The sequence below is a fragment of the Canis lupus genome, chromosome 4, assembly GCF_048164855.1.
Source record: "Canis lupus baileyi chromosome 4, mCanLup2.hap1, whole genome shotgun sequence".
Taxonomy (NCBI): Eukaryota; Metazoa; Chordata; class Mammalia; order Carnivora; family Canidae; genus Canis; species Canis lupus.
The window spans coordinates 62766942-62782368 of record NC_132841.1 but is presented as its reverse complement, the minus strand read 5'-3'; the positions used below and the strand labels follow the sequence as shown (position 1 = coordinate 62782368).

Sequence of the window (15427 nt, the reverse complement as noted above, 5' to 3'; positions counted from 1 at the left end):
AACATTCATGCACTGTTGGTGGAAATGCAAACTGGTGCAGCCACTATGGGAAAGAGTATGGAAGTTCCTCAAAAAGTTAAAAATAGAATTACCCTAAAATCCAGGAATCTCACTACGGGGTATTTATTCAAAGACTAAAAAAAAAAAAAAAAAAACAGATTCAAAGGAATACGTTAACTCTTATGTGTTTAGCAGCACTATTTACAAATTATGGGAACAGCCCAAATGTCTATCAATTATGAATGGATAAAAAGATGCAGTGTATAGATAGATGATAGATAGATAGATAGATAGATAGATGATAGATAGATAGAGATATCTATACACACACACACACACACACACACACACACTGGAATATTATTTGGCCACAAAAAAAGAACAAAATCTTGCCATTTGCAACAACATGAATGAAGCTAGAAAGTATAATACTAAGCAAAATAAGTCAGAGAAAGACAAATACCATATGATTTCACTATTATGTGGAATTTAACAAACTAAAGAAACAAGCAAAGGGAAAAAAAGAAAGAGGGAGAGACAAACCAAGAAACAGACTCTTAACTATAGAGAACAAACTGATGATTACCAGAGGGAAGGTTGGTAGGGGGATGGGTTAAATAGGTGATGGGGATTAAGGAGTGTACTCATTATGATGAGTACCAGGTGATATATGGAATTGTTGAATATTAGATACCTGAAACTAATATAACACTATGTTAACTAACTGGAATTGAAATAAAAACTTAAAAACAAAACAAATAGATTCAGTTTAGGAAGATGAAAAAGTTCTATAGATGGTTAGTGGTGATGATTGCACAATAATGTAAATTTACTTAATGCCACTGGACCGTACACTTAAAAATAGTTAAAATCAGGGCATCTGGGTGGCTCAGTGGTTGAGTGTCTGCCTTTGGCTCAGGTCATGATCCCAGGGTCCTGGGATCCAGTTCTGTATCCGGCTCCCAGTTGGGAGCCTGATTCTCCCTTTGCCTATGTCTCTGCCTCTCACTCTGTATCTCTCATGAATAAATAAATAAAATATTTTTTAAATAGTTAAAATGGTAAATATTGTTATGTATATTTTATACAATAAAGGCAAAATAAATGCAATATATAAATTTATCAAATCAACACTCTGTATGCACCTTAAACTTACATAATGCTATGCATCAATTACTATTATATCTCAATAAAAATAATACAATGAAAAAGTTTTAAAAGCAGACTAGATTTATATTGATGATTTTTTCTGATTATATCAAAATGCTTTTGGTTTAAAAAAATCAGTGCAAAACCATTAAAAGAAAAAGAAGTGAATAAACATTGTTAAAATGTCTATGCTACCCAAAGCAATCTACACATTCAGTGCAATCCCTATTAAAATACTGTCAACATTTTTCACAGAGCTGGAACGAATAATCCTAAAATGTGTATGGAACCACAAAAGACCCCAAATAGCCAGAGGAATGTTGAAAAAGAAAACCAAATCTGGGGGGCATCACAATGCCTGACTTCAAGCTATATTGTAAAGCTGTGATCATCAAGACAACATGGTACTGGCACAAAAAAAGACACATAGATCAATGGAACAGAATAGAGAACCCAGAAATTGACCCTCAACTCTATAGTCAACTAATCTTTGACAAAGCAAGAAAGATTATCCAATGGAAAAAGGACAGTCTCTTCAATAAATGGTGCTTGGAAAATTAGACAGCCACATGCAGAAGAATGAAACTGCACCATTCTCTTACACCATACATAAAGATAAACTCAAAATGGTTGAAAGACCTAAATGTGAGACAGGAAACCATCAGGATCCTACAGGAGAACAAAGGCAGCAACCTCTTTGACCTTGGCCACAGCAACTTCTTGCTAGACACATCTCCAAAGGCAAGAGAAACAAAAGCAAACATGAGATTTCATCAAGATAAAGTTTTTGCACAGCAAAGGAAACAGTCAACAAAACTAAAAGGCAACCTACAGAATGGGAGAAGATATTTGCAAATAACATATTAGATAAAAGGCTAGTATCCAAGATCTATAGAGAACTTATCAAACTCAACACCCTCAAAAAAACAAATAATTCAGTCAAGAAACGAGCAAAAGATGTAAACAGACATTTCTCCAAAGAAGACACACACATGCCCAAGGGACACATGAAACAATGCTCTACATCACTTGGTATCAGGGAAATACAAGTCAAAACCACAATAAGATACCACCTCACACCAGTCAGAATGGCTAAAATTAACAAGATAGGAAACAGCAAATGTTGGTGAAGTTGCAGAGAAAGAGGAACCCTTTTACAGTGTTGGTGAGAATGCAAGCTGGTATGGCCTCTCTGGAAAACAGTATGATGATTCCTCAAGAAGTTAAAAATAGAGCTACCCTATGACCCAGCAATTGCACTACTAAATATTTACCACAAAGATACAAATGCAGTGGTCTAGAGGGGCACCTGTACCCAATGTTCATAACAACAAAGTCCACAATAGCCAAACTGTAGAAAGAGCAGAGATGTCCATCAATAGATGAATGGATGAAGAAGATGTGGTATATAGGATGAATACATTGACGTGGATGGAACTGGGGGATATTATGCTGAGAGAAATAAACCAATTAGAGAAAGACAATTATATGATTTCACTCATATGTGGAATATAAGAAATAGTGAAAGTGACCATAAGGGAAGGAGGGGAAACTGTGGGGAAAAATTAGAGAGGACAAACCATGAGACACTCCTGACTCTAGGAAGCAAACAAATGGTTGTGGAAGGAGAGGTGGGTGGAGGGATGGGATAACTGGGTGACAGGCATTGAGGAGAGCACGTGATATGATGAGCACGGGGTGTTATACTATATGTTGGCAAAATGAATTTAAATTTTTAAAAACTTTAAAAAAAGAAAGGATGAATACTTACCATTTGCATGGACATGGATGAAACAGGAAGGTATTATACTGACAGAAATAAGTCAGAGAAAGACAATTATATAGTTTCACTCATATGTGGAATATAGGAAACAGCACAGAGAATCATAGGGGAAGAGAGGAAAAACTGAATGGGAAGTCATCAGAAAGGAAGAAAAATCATGACAGACTCATAACTATAGGAGACAAGCTGAGGGTTGCTGGAGAGGAGGTGGGTGAGGGGACAGTGTAATTGGGTGATGGGCATTAAGAAGGGATGTGATGTGATGAGCACTGGGTGTTACTATGCAACTGATAAACTGTTGAACACTACATCTGAGACTAATGATGTTAGCTAATTTAATTTAAATAAGAAAGAAAAGAGGAAGGCAGGAAGGAAGAAAGGAAGGGAGGGAGGACATTTCTGTGGGTAAGCACACATATACTGTGATTGTTAATTTTACGTGTCAGCTGGACTACAGGGTATCCAGATATTATTCTGGATAATAAACATTATTCAAACATTATTCTGGATGTTTCTGTAAGGTTGTTTTGAATTAGATTTATATTTAAATTGGTGAACTTTTAGTAAGGCACATTGCCCTCCACCATGTGGATGGATCTCATCCAATCGGTTGAAGATCTGAATAGAACAAAGGCGGACCTCTCCGGAGCAAGAGAGACTTCTCCAGTAGACTGTCTTTTTTTTTTTTTTCTTAAAGATTTATTTATTTATTTATTTATGATAGACACACACAGAGAGAGAGAAGCAGAGACACAGGAGGAGGGAGAAGCAGGCTCCATGCCGGGAGCCCCACGCGGGACTCGATCCCCGGACTCCAGGACCGTGCCCTGGGCCAAAGGCAGGCGCCAAACCGCTGAGCCACCCAGGGATCCCCTAGACTGTCTTTTGACTTCATCTGCAACAGCAGTTCTGGATTCTACAGCAGACTGCCTTTAGAGTAAAACTGCAACTCTTTGCAGCCTGACAGTATCCCCACCAGACTCATCACACATCTATAATTGTGTTAATCAAGTCCCTAAAATAAATCTCACTTGTATACACACACATCTTATTCTGTTTCTCTGGAGAACTCTAATATACATGCATACATACATATATTTAGACAGAGATAAATACACATTTACAGTTTATGCACAAATCCCTTCTGCATTATACATTATTCCTTCTTTATTATAAGCAACTTCTTTGGACTATACACACAGCTTTAGTTCACACTTCCCGATGGCCACAGAATAATCCATTCTATGGATTTATTCAGCCATCTTCTGTTGATGGGAATGGAGTTGAATTTGATTTGTAAAGATTACAAAGACAACAGGAATAAATATTCTTGTTCATACATTTTTCACAATTGTCCAACTTCTTATGATAAATTCTGGGAAATGGGATTGTTGTTTCAAATTATAATTACATTTAATTCTTCTTGATCAAATTCATAGAGATTTGATTTACAGAAAAAAAATATAAGCATGCAGTTTAATGAGCTTTAACAAATGAATTTTGACAAATACATCCGTGTGACTACCACCACAGTCAAGATATAGAGTACATCAATATAAAAAGCTTCTTCATGATCATTTACAGTCAACATTAGCCCCACCACTTGCCCTAGGAAATCAATTATTTGTTTCCTGTCAGTATTGACCTGATTTTCTTTTTGTAGAATTTCACAAAAATGAAATCATACAGTATGTAATCTTTTATGTTTGCATCTTCCATTCAACATATTTTTGAGATTCATTCACATTATTACACATATCCATAGTCCATTCTTTTTTTATACTCAACAGCATTTTGTAGCATGGGTATAAACAAAATTTATTTAATCACTTATCTGGTCATGAAAAATTGGGCTAACTCCAGTCTGGGATATTATTAATAAAAATGTCTTTATTCACACACAAATCTGAGTGGATATGTGGGTTTCTCTTGGGTAGAAATTATGGAGTGGGGCAGCCCGGGTGGCTCAGTGGTTTAGCACTGCCTTCAGCCCAGGGTGTGATCCTGGAGACCCAGGATGGAGTCCCACGTCAGGCTCCCAGCGTGGAGCCTGCTTCTCCCTCTGCCTGTGTCTCTGCCTCTGTGTGTGTGTGTGTGTCTAATAAATAAATAAAATCTTTAAAAAATTATGGAGTGTAATTACTGGGTTGTGTTGTAAATATATAGATAATTTTATAAAAATCTGCCAAACTGTTCCAAAGTGGTTTTACTACTTTACATTCCACCAGCAACCTGAGTTTCAGCTCTTCCATATCCTCGCAACACTTGATATTGTCAGTCTATTCAATTTTAGCCATTCTACTGGGATATGATGTACAGTGTTATCTTTTTGTGCTTTTAATTTGCATTTTCCTAATAAATATCGCTGTCAAACATCTTTTCATATGCTAATTTGCTATTTTTATATCTTTTTTGAAGTGTCTACTCAGATTTTTCCCTATTTTTAACTGAATTGTTTGTCTTATTATTGAGTTGTGTTCTTTATAAATTCTAGAGTACAATCCTTTAAAAATATATCTGTACTGTAAATCTTTTTCTCAGTCTGTATCTTTCCTTTTAATTATTTAAATTAAATCTCTCATTAAAGAAAGATTTTAATTTTAATAATAACCAACTTATAATTCGTAATGGATCATGATTTTGGTATGCCATTTAAGAAATCTGTGCCCGAGCACCTGGGTGACTCAGTCAAGCATCTGACTTCAGCTTAGATCATGATCTCAGGGCCCTGGGATTGAGCCCCCTCCTCCTCCATCCCTGCCCCCACAGGCTCCATGCTCAGTGGGGAATTTGCTTCTCCCTCTGCCTCTGCCCCTCCCCCTACTCATGCACTCACGCTCTCTCTCCCCCTCTCTCAAATAAATGCAAGAAAGAAAGAAAGAAAGAAAGAAAGAAAGAAAGAAAGAAAGAAAAAAGAAGGAAGGAAGGAAGGAAGGAAGGAAGGAAGGAAGGAAGGAAGGAAGGAAAGAAAGGAAGGAAGGAAGAAATCTGTGCCTATGTTTTTTGGCCCAACACCCTCAGTGACCATAGGCTTGGTGGAGCTTCTCAGGGCTGCAACCTCTGCTACCGCCATGGCAGAGTTGCGCTTAAATGATCACAATCAAAATGAAGTTACTAAGTACATGCATTTTGCTTGTTCAAAAAGAGGCTTAAGACTCAAAAGTATAGATTCCTGCCTTCAAGACGTCAAGCAAAGCAGGCTGGTAGAGGAGACCTTCACTGTAGAAGAGGTCTCCAAGGTCCTGAGAGGGCTGCCCGCTGTGGTCTACAGCAAGGTGGAGTTTGAGCTCATAAACACAGCTCATACCAGTGTGTTACTTCTGCAGCAGCTTTTCTCACAAGCTGAGAAGGTACCTCAAGCTACAGACAGGTATCTCTGAACTTGAAAACAGAATTATTAGAACAAGTTGCAGAATTTACATCTTCAAATAGAACACCCATCATAGATATCACGAAGCCGAAACTTGCACCACTTAACGAGAGTAAAACAACAGAACTTCTGAACAAGGAAATTTTAAGATTTCAAGGAGAATGAGAAATTGAAGTCACAGCTGAAGGCCACTGAAATATAGGCAACACATGCATTAGATGAGAAGTCAAAGCTAGAAGGGGAACTGCAGGATCTACAGCTTGACCAAGGAAATAACAAGGATTTTATAAAGGCCCAAGACTTGAATGATTGGAAAACACATTTGTTGCTTTAAAGAGCGAATTTCAGAAGACACTTAATGACAAGACAGAAAACCAGAAGTCCCTGGAGGAGAATCTAGCAATGGCCAAGCATGACCTACTCAGGGTTCAGGAGCAGCTGGGGATGGCTAAAAAAGAATTAGAAGAGAAATTCCAACAACAACAGCTTATTGAAACATGAAAGAGATTCACACCAAGAAAAATGAACAAATCAAAGATCTGAGATGACTGGCCAAATACAAACCTGAAGATTAAAACCTGAAGATTTCTTCTGGAAGCTGACACTGTGAAAGTATGAACTATTTCTTACCTCCATATTTCTTACCTTACCTCTTATTTCTTACCTAGCATATATGTGAAGCAATTTGTCATATTCCCTCTCCCTCTCCTTATTTTTTAATTGAGAAAAGGGGAACCTGCTGACTGATTTTGTCCAGTCATCCCAAACTCCTTTGCTGAGAGCTTTAGAGTTCTAGTTCCAATGCAGTAAGAATTCTTTATGGTACAGAAGAGGTGTTTAGAGTGGGAAGAAGAGTTTTATCCTTTTGCATTAGTATAAAGAGTACACCATTTCAATAAATGTTAAAGTAAAAAAAATATCTATGCCTAACTTGAAGTCCAGAAGATTTTCTTTATACTTTCTTCCTGTAGGTTTATACTTCTAAATTTTATGCTTGGGCATAGGATTCATGTAGAGTTAATTTTGTGGGGTGTTATGTAAATGAGTATGAAATAAAGGTTTAGATTCATTTTTTCCCAAATGGATATCCAGTTTTTCAGCACTAGTGTTTAGAAAGATTTTCCTTCCCCCCATTTAATTACTTTGGCATATGAATATTAATTGGACCTATATATATATACATATGATATATATAATATATATATTAGAATCAATTGACCAGTGGACCAATATATATATTGTTCCCATATATATATATGAATCAATTTGTGCATTTCTTCCAAAACACTTGCAAGGATTTTGATTGAGAATAGGTTGACTATATGGATCAATATGGGAAGAACTGACCTTTGTAACAAAACAGTCTTCCAATCAGTCAGCATAATTCTCCAATTATTTAGGTCTTACTTAGATTTTCCTACCCATGTTTGTAACAGTATACAGGTTTTGCACATATTTTGTTAGATATACTACTAAAATTTTCTATTTTGATGCCATAAAATCAAATATTTGAAATTTTGCTTTCAAAATGTTATTGCTAATATATATAAATGCAATTAACCTTCGTATATTAACCTTGTTTCTAAAGACCTTGCTAATTTTCCTTCAGGTCTGGTAAGTATAGATTCCTTAGTATTTCTACACATTCAATCATGTCATAGGAGAATAAAAACAGTTTTTCTTCTCTTTTTTCCATTGTGTATACCTCTTCCTTTATTTTCTTGCCTTTTTGCACTGGTTAAGCTTTTCAATAAAATGATAATAGAAGTGGTGAAAGTGAACAGCCTAGCTTCATTCTCTACCTTAGTAATAAATTTTTTAAATATAATTATTGTATATTTTCATAGAATTTACCTTCCATTCATAGTTTGCTGGATAATTTTATCATAAATGAATGCTAAACTTTGTCAAATATTTCTTCTGCATCTATTGAAATAATTATATTGTTTTTATGTTTTATTATTCATATGGTAAATAACACTTATTGATTTTCTTATGTTAAACCAACATTTTTCTAAGATAAACTCCACATGGCCATGGTGTATTGCCCTTTTCAGAAATAACTGGATTCAATTTGCTAATATTGTATTATGGATTTTTACATCTATGTTCATGAGAGATATTTGCCTTTCAGTTTTCATTTTTTGTAATTCTTTGGTTTTGGAATCAAGGTAATGCTGGCCACATAAAATAAGGTGGGAGTTATTGCCTTCTACTCCATTTTCTGAAAGAGTTGGTATGATTGGTATTATCTCATCCTCAAATATTTCGTAGAATTCGCCCGTAAGTCCACCTGGTACTAGAGTTTTCTTTGTAGAAAGAAATTTACTTACTCAATTTCTTTACTAGATTTAGGGATATGCACATTTGAAAGTTGTTTTAATTTCTGTAGTATCTGTGGTGCTATTCTCTCTTTCATTCCTGATATTTGCAAGTTGTCCCTTCCTCCTTTTCCTTGATCAAACCTCCTAGCTAGAGGTTTGCCAATTTTGCTTATGTTTCCAAACATCCAGTTCTTGGTTTGATTTTTCTCTATTAGTTGTCCATATTCTCTATCTTCAATAACCTCTTTTATTCTAAATTACCTTTCACATGTTCTTGTTTTTCTAGCTTCATAAGATGGAAATTTAGATAATTGATTTTCAATGTTTCTTCACTTTAATATGAACACTATTAACCTTTAAATGTCTCCTAGCATTGTTCTAGCAGCATCCAACAAAATTTTACATCCTAAGCCTTTGTTTTCATTAAGTTAAAATGTTTTTAGTTTCCCTATTGATTTCTTCCTTTTGATTGTTATTTTCTGAAGTGTTTATTAATTTCCAAATACTTAAGAATTTTCCAGACAATATTTTATCATTAATTTCTAGTTTAATTCTGTTGTGGTCAAAAACATACTCTATGATTTTTATTTCAATAATTTTAAAATTATTTATACCTATTTTATGTTCCGGCACATGGTCTTATGGGACATTCCAAGTATGCTTGAAAACCATAAACAATCTCCTAATGTTGTGTGGAGATGTGGAGTATTCTATAAAAGTCTAATAGTTGGGTACAAAACTATATGTCAATGACTACAGGAAAACTGGGAAATTCACAAATATGTGGAAATTAAACAACATGCTCCCAGACAACCAATGGGTCAAAGAAGAAATTGAAAGAGAAATAAAAAAAATATCCAGAAACAACAATGCAAACACAGTATACCAAAATATATGAGATGCAGAAAAAACAGTTCTAGGGAAAGCATATAACAATAAATGCCTATATTAAGAAAAAAGAAAGCCCTCAAATATACAGCCCAACATTACACTTCAAGGAACCAGAAAAAGAACAAACTACCCAAAGTTAGCAAAAGGAAGAAAATAACAACATTAGAACAGAAATAAATAAAATAGAAACTAGGACAATAGAAAAGATCAATAAACTGAGAATGAGTTTTGCAAAAAATAAATAAAATTGACAAACCTTTATATAGACTAAGAAAAAAAAAGAGAGAAAACTCAAATAAAATTATAAATGAAAGAGGATATATTACAAATGATGCCACAGAAATAAGAAGGCTTAAGAAATTACACTTGACCCTTGAATAATGTGGAGGTTAAAAACAGAGCACCAACCCCCTATGCAATAGAACATTCATGTACAACTTTTGACTACCCAAAAATTTAACTAATAGCTTAGTGTTGAACAGAGCCTTACTGATAACATTAACAGTCATTAACACATCTTTTGTATGTTATATGTATTATACACTGTATCCTTACAATAAAATGAGTTAGAGAAAAGAAAATATTATTTTTTTAAAGATTTTATTTATTTATTCATGAGACACACACACACACACACACACACACACACACACACACACAGATGCATAGACACAGGCAGAGGGAGAAGCAGGTTCCATGCAGGGAGCCTGACGCAGGACTCGATCCCAGGTCTCCAGGATCACACCCCCGGCCGCAGGCGGCGCCAAACCGCTGCGCCACCGGGGCTGCCCAAAAGAAAATATTATTAAGAAATCAGAAAGAAGAAAAAACATATTTACAATACTGTGCTGTTTAAAATCCAGTAAGTGGACCCTTGCACTTCAAACCCATGTTGTTCAAGCATCAACTGTACTATGAAAAATCATATGCCAAACAAGTTGGATATCTAAAATAAATAGATACATTCCTAGGAACATACCACCTACCAAAGCTGAATCATGAAAAAGTAGAATATCCGAACAGACCAGAAACAAGTAAGGAGATTAAAATAGTAATCAAAAACTTCGCAACAAAGAAAAGCTCAGGACCAAATAAAAAAACTCACTGGATAATCCTACCAAACATATAAAGAATTAATACTAATCTTCACAAACTCTTTCAAAAAATTGAAGAGGAGAGATTACTTTTAAACTCATTTTACAAGACCAGTATTATCTTTACACCAAAACTGAATAAGGACACTACAAGAAAAGAAAATTACAGCCAATATTCCAGATAAACATGATGAAAAAAATTTCAACAAAATAATAACAAACTAAATTCAACAATATGTTAAAAGGTCATACATCATGAATAAGTGGGATTTATCTGTAAGATGCAAGAATGGTTCCACATATGCAAATCAATAAACATGATACACCACATTAACAAAAAAGGGAGAAAATCATGTGATCATCTTAATAGATGCAAAAAAAGCATTTGTCAAAATACCACATTCATACATGACAAAAACTCACAAAAGATTAGGTATGGAAGGAATGTACCTCAATATAATAAAGGTCACATATGACAAGCCCACAGTTAACGTCATACACAATGGTAAAAAGCTAAAAGCTTTCCTCCAGGATCAAGAAGAAGACAAATATGCCTATTTTCACCACTTTATTCAATATACTACTGGAAGTCCTAGCCAGAGCAATTAGGCAAGAAAAAAATATGTAAAAGTCATCCAAATTGGAAAGGAAGAAGTAAACTATCTCTTTTGGCACATGACATGATCTTACACATAGAAAACCCTAACAACTCCACAAAAGTTATCAGAACTAACAAACAAGGGACACCTGGGTGGCTCAGCGGTTGAGCCTCTGCCTTCAGCCCAGGCTGTGATCCTGGAGTCCTGGAATCAAGTCCCACATCGGGCTCCCTGCATGGAGCCTGCTTCTCCCTCTGCCTGTGTCTCTGCCTCTCTCTGTGTGTCCCTCATGAATAAATAAATAAAATCTAAAAAAAAAAAGAACGAACAAACAAAATTAGCTTACAAAATAAACGTACAAAAATCAGTTGCATTAAAAAAAAAATCAGTTGCATTTCTATACACCAACAGTGAACTATCTGAAAAAAATTAAGAAAACAATCACATTTACAATAGCATCAAAGAGAATAAAATACCTAGGAATAAATTTAACCCAGAAGACGGGAGATATGCACATTGAAAATCTTATGACACTGATGAAAGAAACTGAAGAAGAGACAAAGAAATGGAATGATGCCCTATGTTAATGGACTGAAAGAATCAATACCGCTAAAATGTCCATGCTACCTATCCAAAGCAATCTACAGATTTGACCTAATCCCTACCAAACCTCTAATGGCATGTTATACAGAAATGGAAAAAAAATCCTAAAATCTGTATGGAACCACAGGAGACCCTGGATAACCAAAGAAATCTTGAGAACAAAGCAAAGCCAGAGGTGTCACACTTCCTATTGTTTAAACTACCATGAAATCTTACCTCTGTTTCTTCAACTTAGTGAAACTGACCTACTTTTGGGGGATCTCCTCCCTGCACAGTGATCCAGAAAGTACCTCCAGGCAGAAAATCACAGATATCAGACATACTGTTTTTCTTTTCTTAGACATCAAATTTTGCACTAAAAACAGATATTTCATATGCCTGCTCAACTTTCTAATTGTTTACAGCAAAATATGAATATCATAAATTATAGAGTTAGAACCTGGGTGAAACTTTTGGCAGCTTACTCCTAAAGAGGCAATCACTCTGGGGTTCTGACTGGGTCAGTCAGTGGAGCATGTGACTCTTGATCTCAGGATTATAAAGTCGAGCCCCATGTTGGGTATAGAGATTATTTAAAATTTTTATAATATTGAAAAGAAAAAGAGGCATTCACTCTTGGGGTTACACAAATGCAAGACCAGAATCTTAAAACTTTCACCCTAGGCATCTCACTTGCCTAACCCTAGCTCCAATCTCAATAAATAAAATCATAAAACAAAGTAGAAATTATAGAAAATACTTGTAATATACGTGACAAGCCAAAGAATGATATCTGTTATATTTAAGGCTCTTACAAATACAAAATATAGAAGATATAAAAATAGTTAAATAGTGAAAAAAAAGGAAGTGAAGCCACTATTATTTCATCGTGGTCAGAAATAAAATCTGTGTATTTAAATCTTTTATAATTTATGCCAATATAATCTTCAAGAAATATTACACCAATTTAAAATCTCATTGGCCGGAATATTACTCAGCTATTAGAAATGACAAATACCCACCATTTGCTTCAACGTGGATGGAAGTGGAGGGTATTATGCTGAGTGAAGTAAGTCAGTCGGAGAAGGACAAACATTATATGTTCTCATTCATTTGGGGAATATAAATAATAGTGAAAGGGAATATAAGGGAAGGGAGAAGAAATGTGTGGGAAATATCAGAAAGGGAGACAGAACGTAAAGACTGCTAACTCTGGGAAACGAACTAGGGGTGGTAGAAGGAGAGGAGGGCGGGGGGTGGGAGTGAATGGGTGACGGGCACTGGGTGTTATTCTGTATGTTAGTAAATTGAACACCAATAAAAAATAAATTAAAAAAAATAATAAATAAAATAAAATAAAATAAAATAAATAAAATAAAATAAAATAAAATCTCATTGGCCATATTTGAAAGTTCCCAATTCTCAACCCTCCACTTCACTAAAGACAAGAGTGTGCACTGTGCTTGAGCAAAATGATAATAATTTGGAATTGCTCCTTTGGTGAGTTAGTACAAGAACTGACAATGGATGTGAAAAAATCCATCTGAAAGTTGTCTACAAATTTTCAGTAGCACCATTTTGTGCAATTTTATCACTTCTTCCGGCTGCTAAGTTGTAGGAGCATAGGCAAACATTTGAGTTGATTAAAGGTTTAATGAATAGATGGGTATCAGCAGGACAAGAAGGCAGTATTATTAAGAATGTTGCCCAGGAGAGAGTTTTAAGTCAGAAATCACCTTGAATAAGGTCCAGTGCATAATAAAACTTTTTTTCCCAGAGAAATTTAGCTACATAAGACATATAAATAGAACTCAATATCAAAGACAACTTATGCTAGTGTTTAGAAGCGATAAGACAGTGCTGTTCTTTCATACTTGTCTCAAGTTTCAGTGATGTAATGGCAACTGTTATCATATAATCAAATATTTCATCAAATCTTTGCAAAGCAAAACTGGTTCATTGCTATGGAGTCATCACTTGGATTCTGGTTGTTACATTTAGTTAATAAAGAAATAAATAGCTGAACTCTGTTTGCCTTTTATATCCCATTCTCTTTGCCAAATACGCAAAGCTTAGGGAGGGTCACTTCAGCACAAACTTGCAAATTTCCAGAATAAGTGCTGATTCTGTAATCTCTTATTGTGTAATAAGACTCTGGAGAACTACCTTCTGAGAGTTAAGACTGCTTCTCTCAGCAAAACTTGCCATTTGCTATTGCAAAATATAGCTGAAGACAACTCATAATTTTGGGGTACATAATTAGGGAAACTTTCAAAATAATCTTCCTGAAAAAGATGATAGACTCATGATCCACCCTTACCTACACCTCAGTTCCTTTATTAAAAAAAAAAAAAAAAAACGTCGAATCACTTCTAGATGTAGAAAATTATCTTTTTAGGACACAGGCCAGGTGCCACATCAGACTTCCTGCTGGGAGGGGGTAGGGAGTCTGCTTCTCTCTCTCATTCTCTCTCTCTCTCTGCCCTCCTCCCCGCCCCCCGCTCATTCTCTCTCCCTCTCTCAAATAAATAAATAAATAAAATCTTTAATAATAATAATTTAAAAAGACACAGCCCAGGTGTTCTTCCTCTAATACAAAAACCAATCCTTGAAGAAGTTGCTCTCTGCTCCATCCCATCTTAGTTCTTTCTTTGGCATCCTTCACCACTTACACCTCAGATGAAATTAGAGATGTCTCTAAGGGCTGTTCACACTCCTGGTTTAATTAACTGTTCTACAGAGGAAAAAATAAGTCTTGTCTTTTATTACCCTAAGAGAGTATACCTCCTTGTTGGCAATAAACACAATTCTTTTAATCATTTAGGGACATTCCTATTTGCCTTCTAGTTGCAATACAACAAACTGCATTGAACTAAAACCAAGAGTAAAACTGCAACTTGGATTGGACTCTTCCATACTCCTGATGTTTTCCTCCAATTCCAGAGTAGTTCAGGCTAGGAAGTGTTTGCTAAAGCTGATAATGGTAAGAAAGCAAGAAGAGGTACTAGATAATGACTAAATTTTCTTGTCCCCAGGCTATGAGCTCCCTGTGGATAGCATAATGTCATAGTTTGTGAGAAGGATTTTCCCAGTGGATGATATGCAAGAGGGGATTTGTGAAGGAACTTGTGCTTAAATGGATGATTAACCCAGGTATTTGTGTTATATGTTACTGTGTAACAAACCACCCAAAAACATGGAGATCTAAAGTAACAGCCATCTATTTGTTCATGATTCTGCAAACTAGGGCTGATCACAGCAATGCTTTTGATGTTGTCATTGTTGCTGGATTCATCTAGAATCTCTCACTCTCTCTCATGAATTTGTGATTTGTCTGGTGGACTGAAGGATTGAATGATACTATAAAACCCCAGACCTCACTTATGTCTCTGGAGCTTCTTTTATCTGGGAATCTCCATAGATTCTAAACGTTTCTTGCAATCGTAACTTTTCCTCTTTCCCTTCTTCCCTAGTTTAATTTAGGAGAACTCTCTCAGCCGGGATATCTTTCTTTCTTGAATACTCTCAAATGAGCCTGTGCATTGTCCCCCCTCTCCCCATTGCCTACATTATAGCTTCATTGCAACTGCCTTTTAGCTTCTCTACATCCTCACCCCCCACTCATCCTACGCCTA

At 35.5% G+C, this 15427-nt stretch overlaps 1 long non-coding RNA gene and 1 pseudogene across 1 annotated transcript in view; one reads left to right on the top strand and one right to left on the bottom strand.

Moving 5' to 3' along the window:
• The window catches only part of LOC140632535 (uncharacterized), a 107084-nt gene that overhangs the window by 38725 nt on the left and 52932 nt on the right, over window positions 1-15427 (bottom strand). The window lies entirely within an intron of this gene.
• Window positions 6004-6877, top strand: LOC140631600 (leucine zipper transcription factor-like protein 1; annotated as a pseudogene).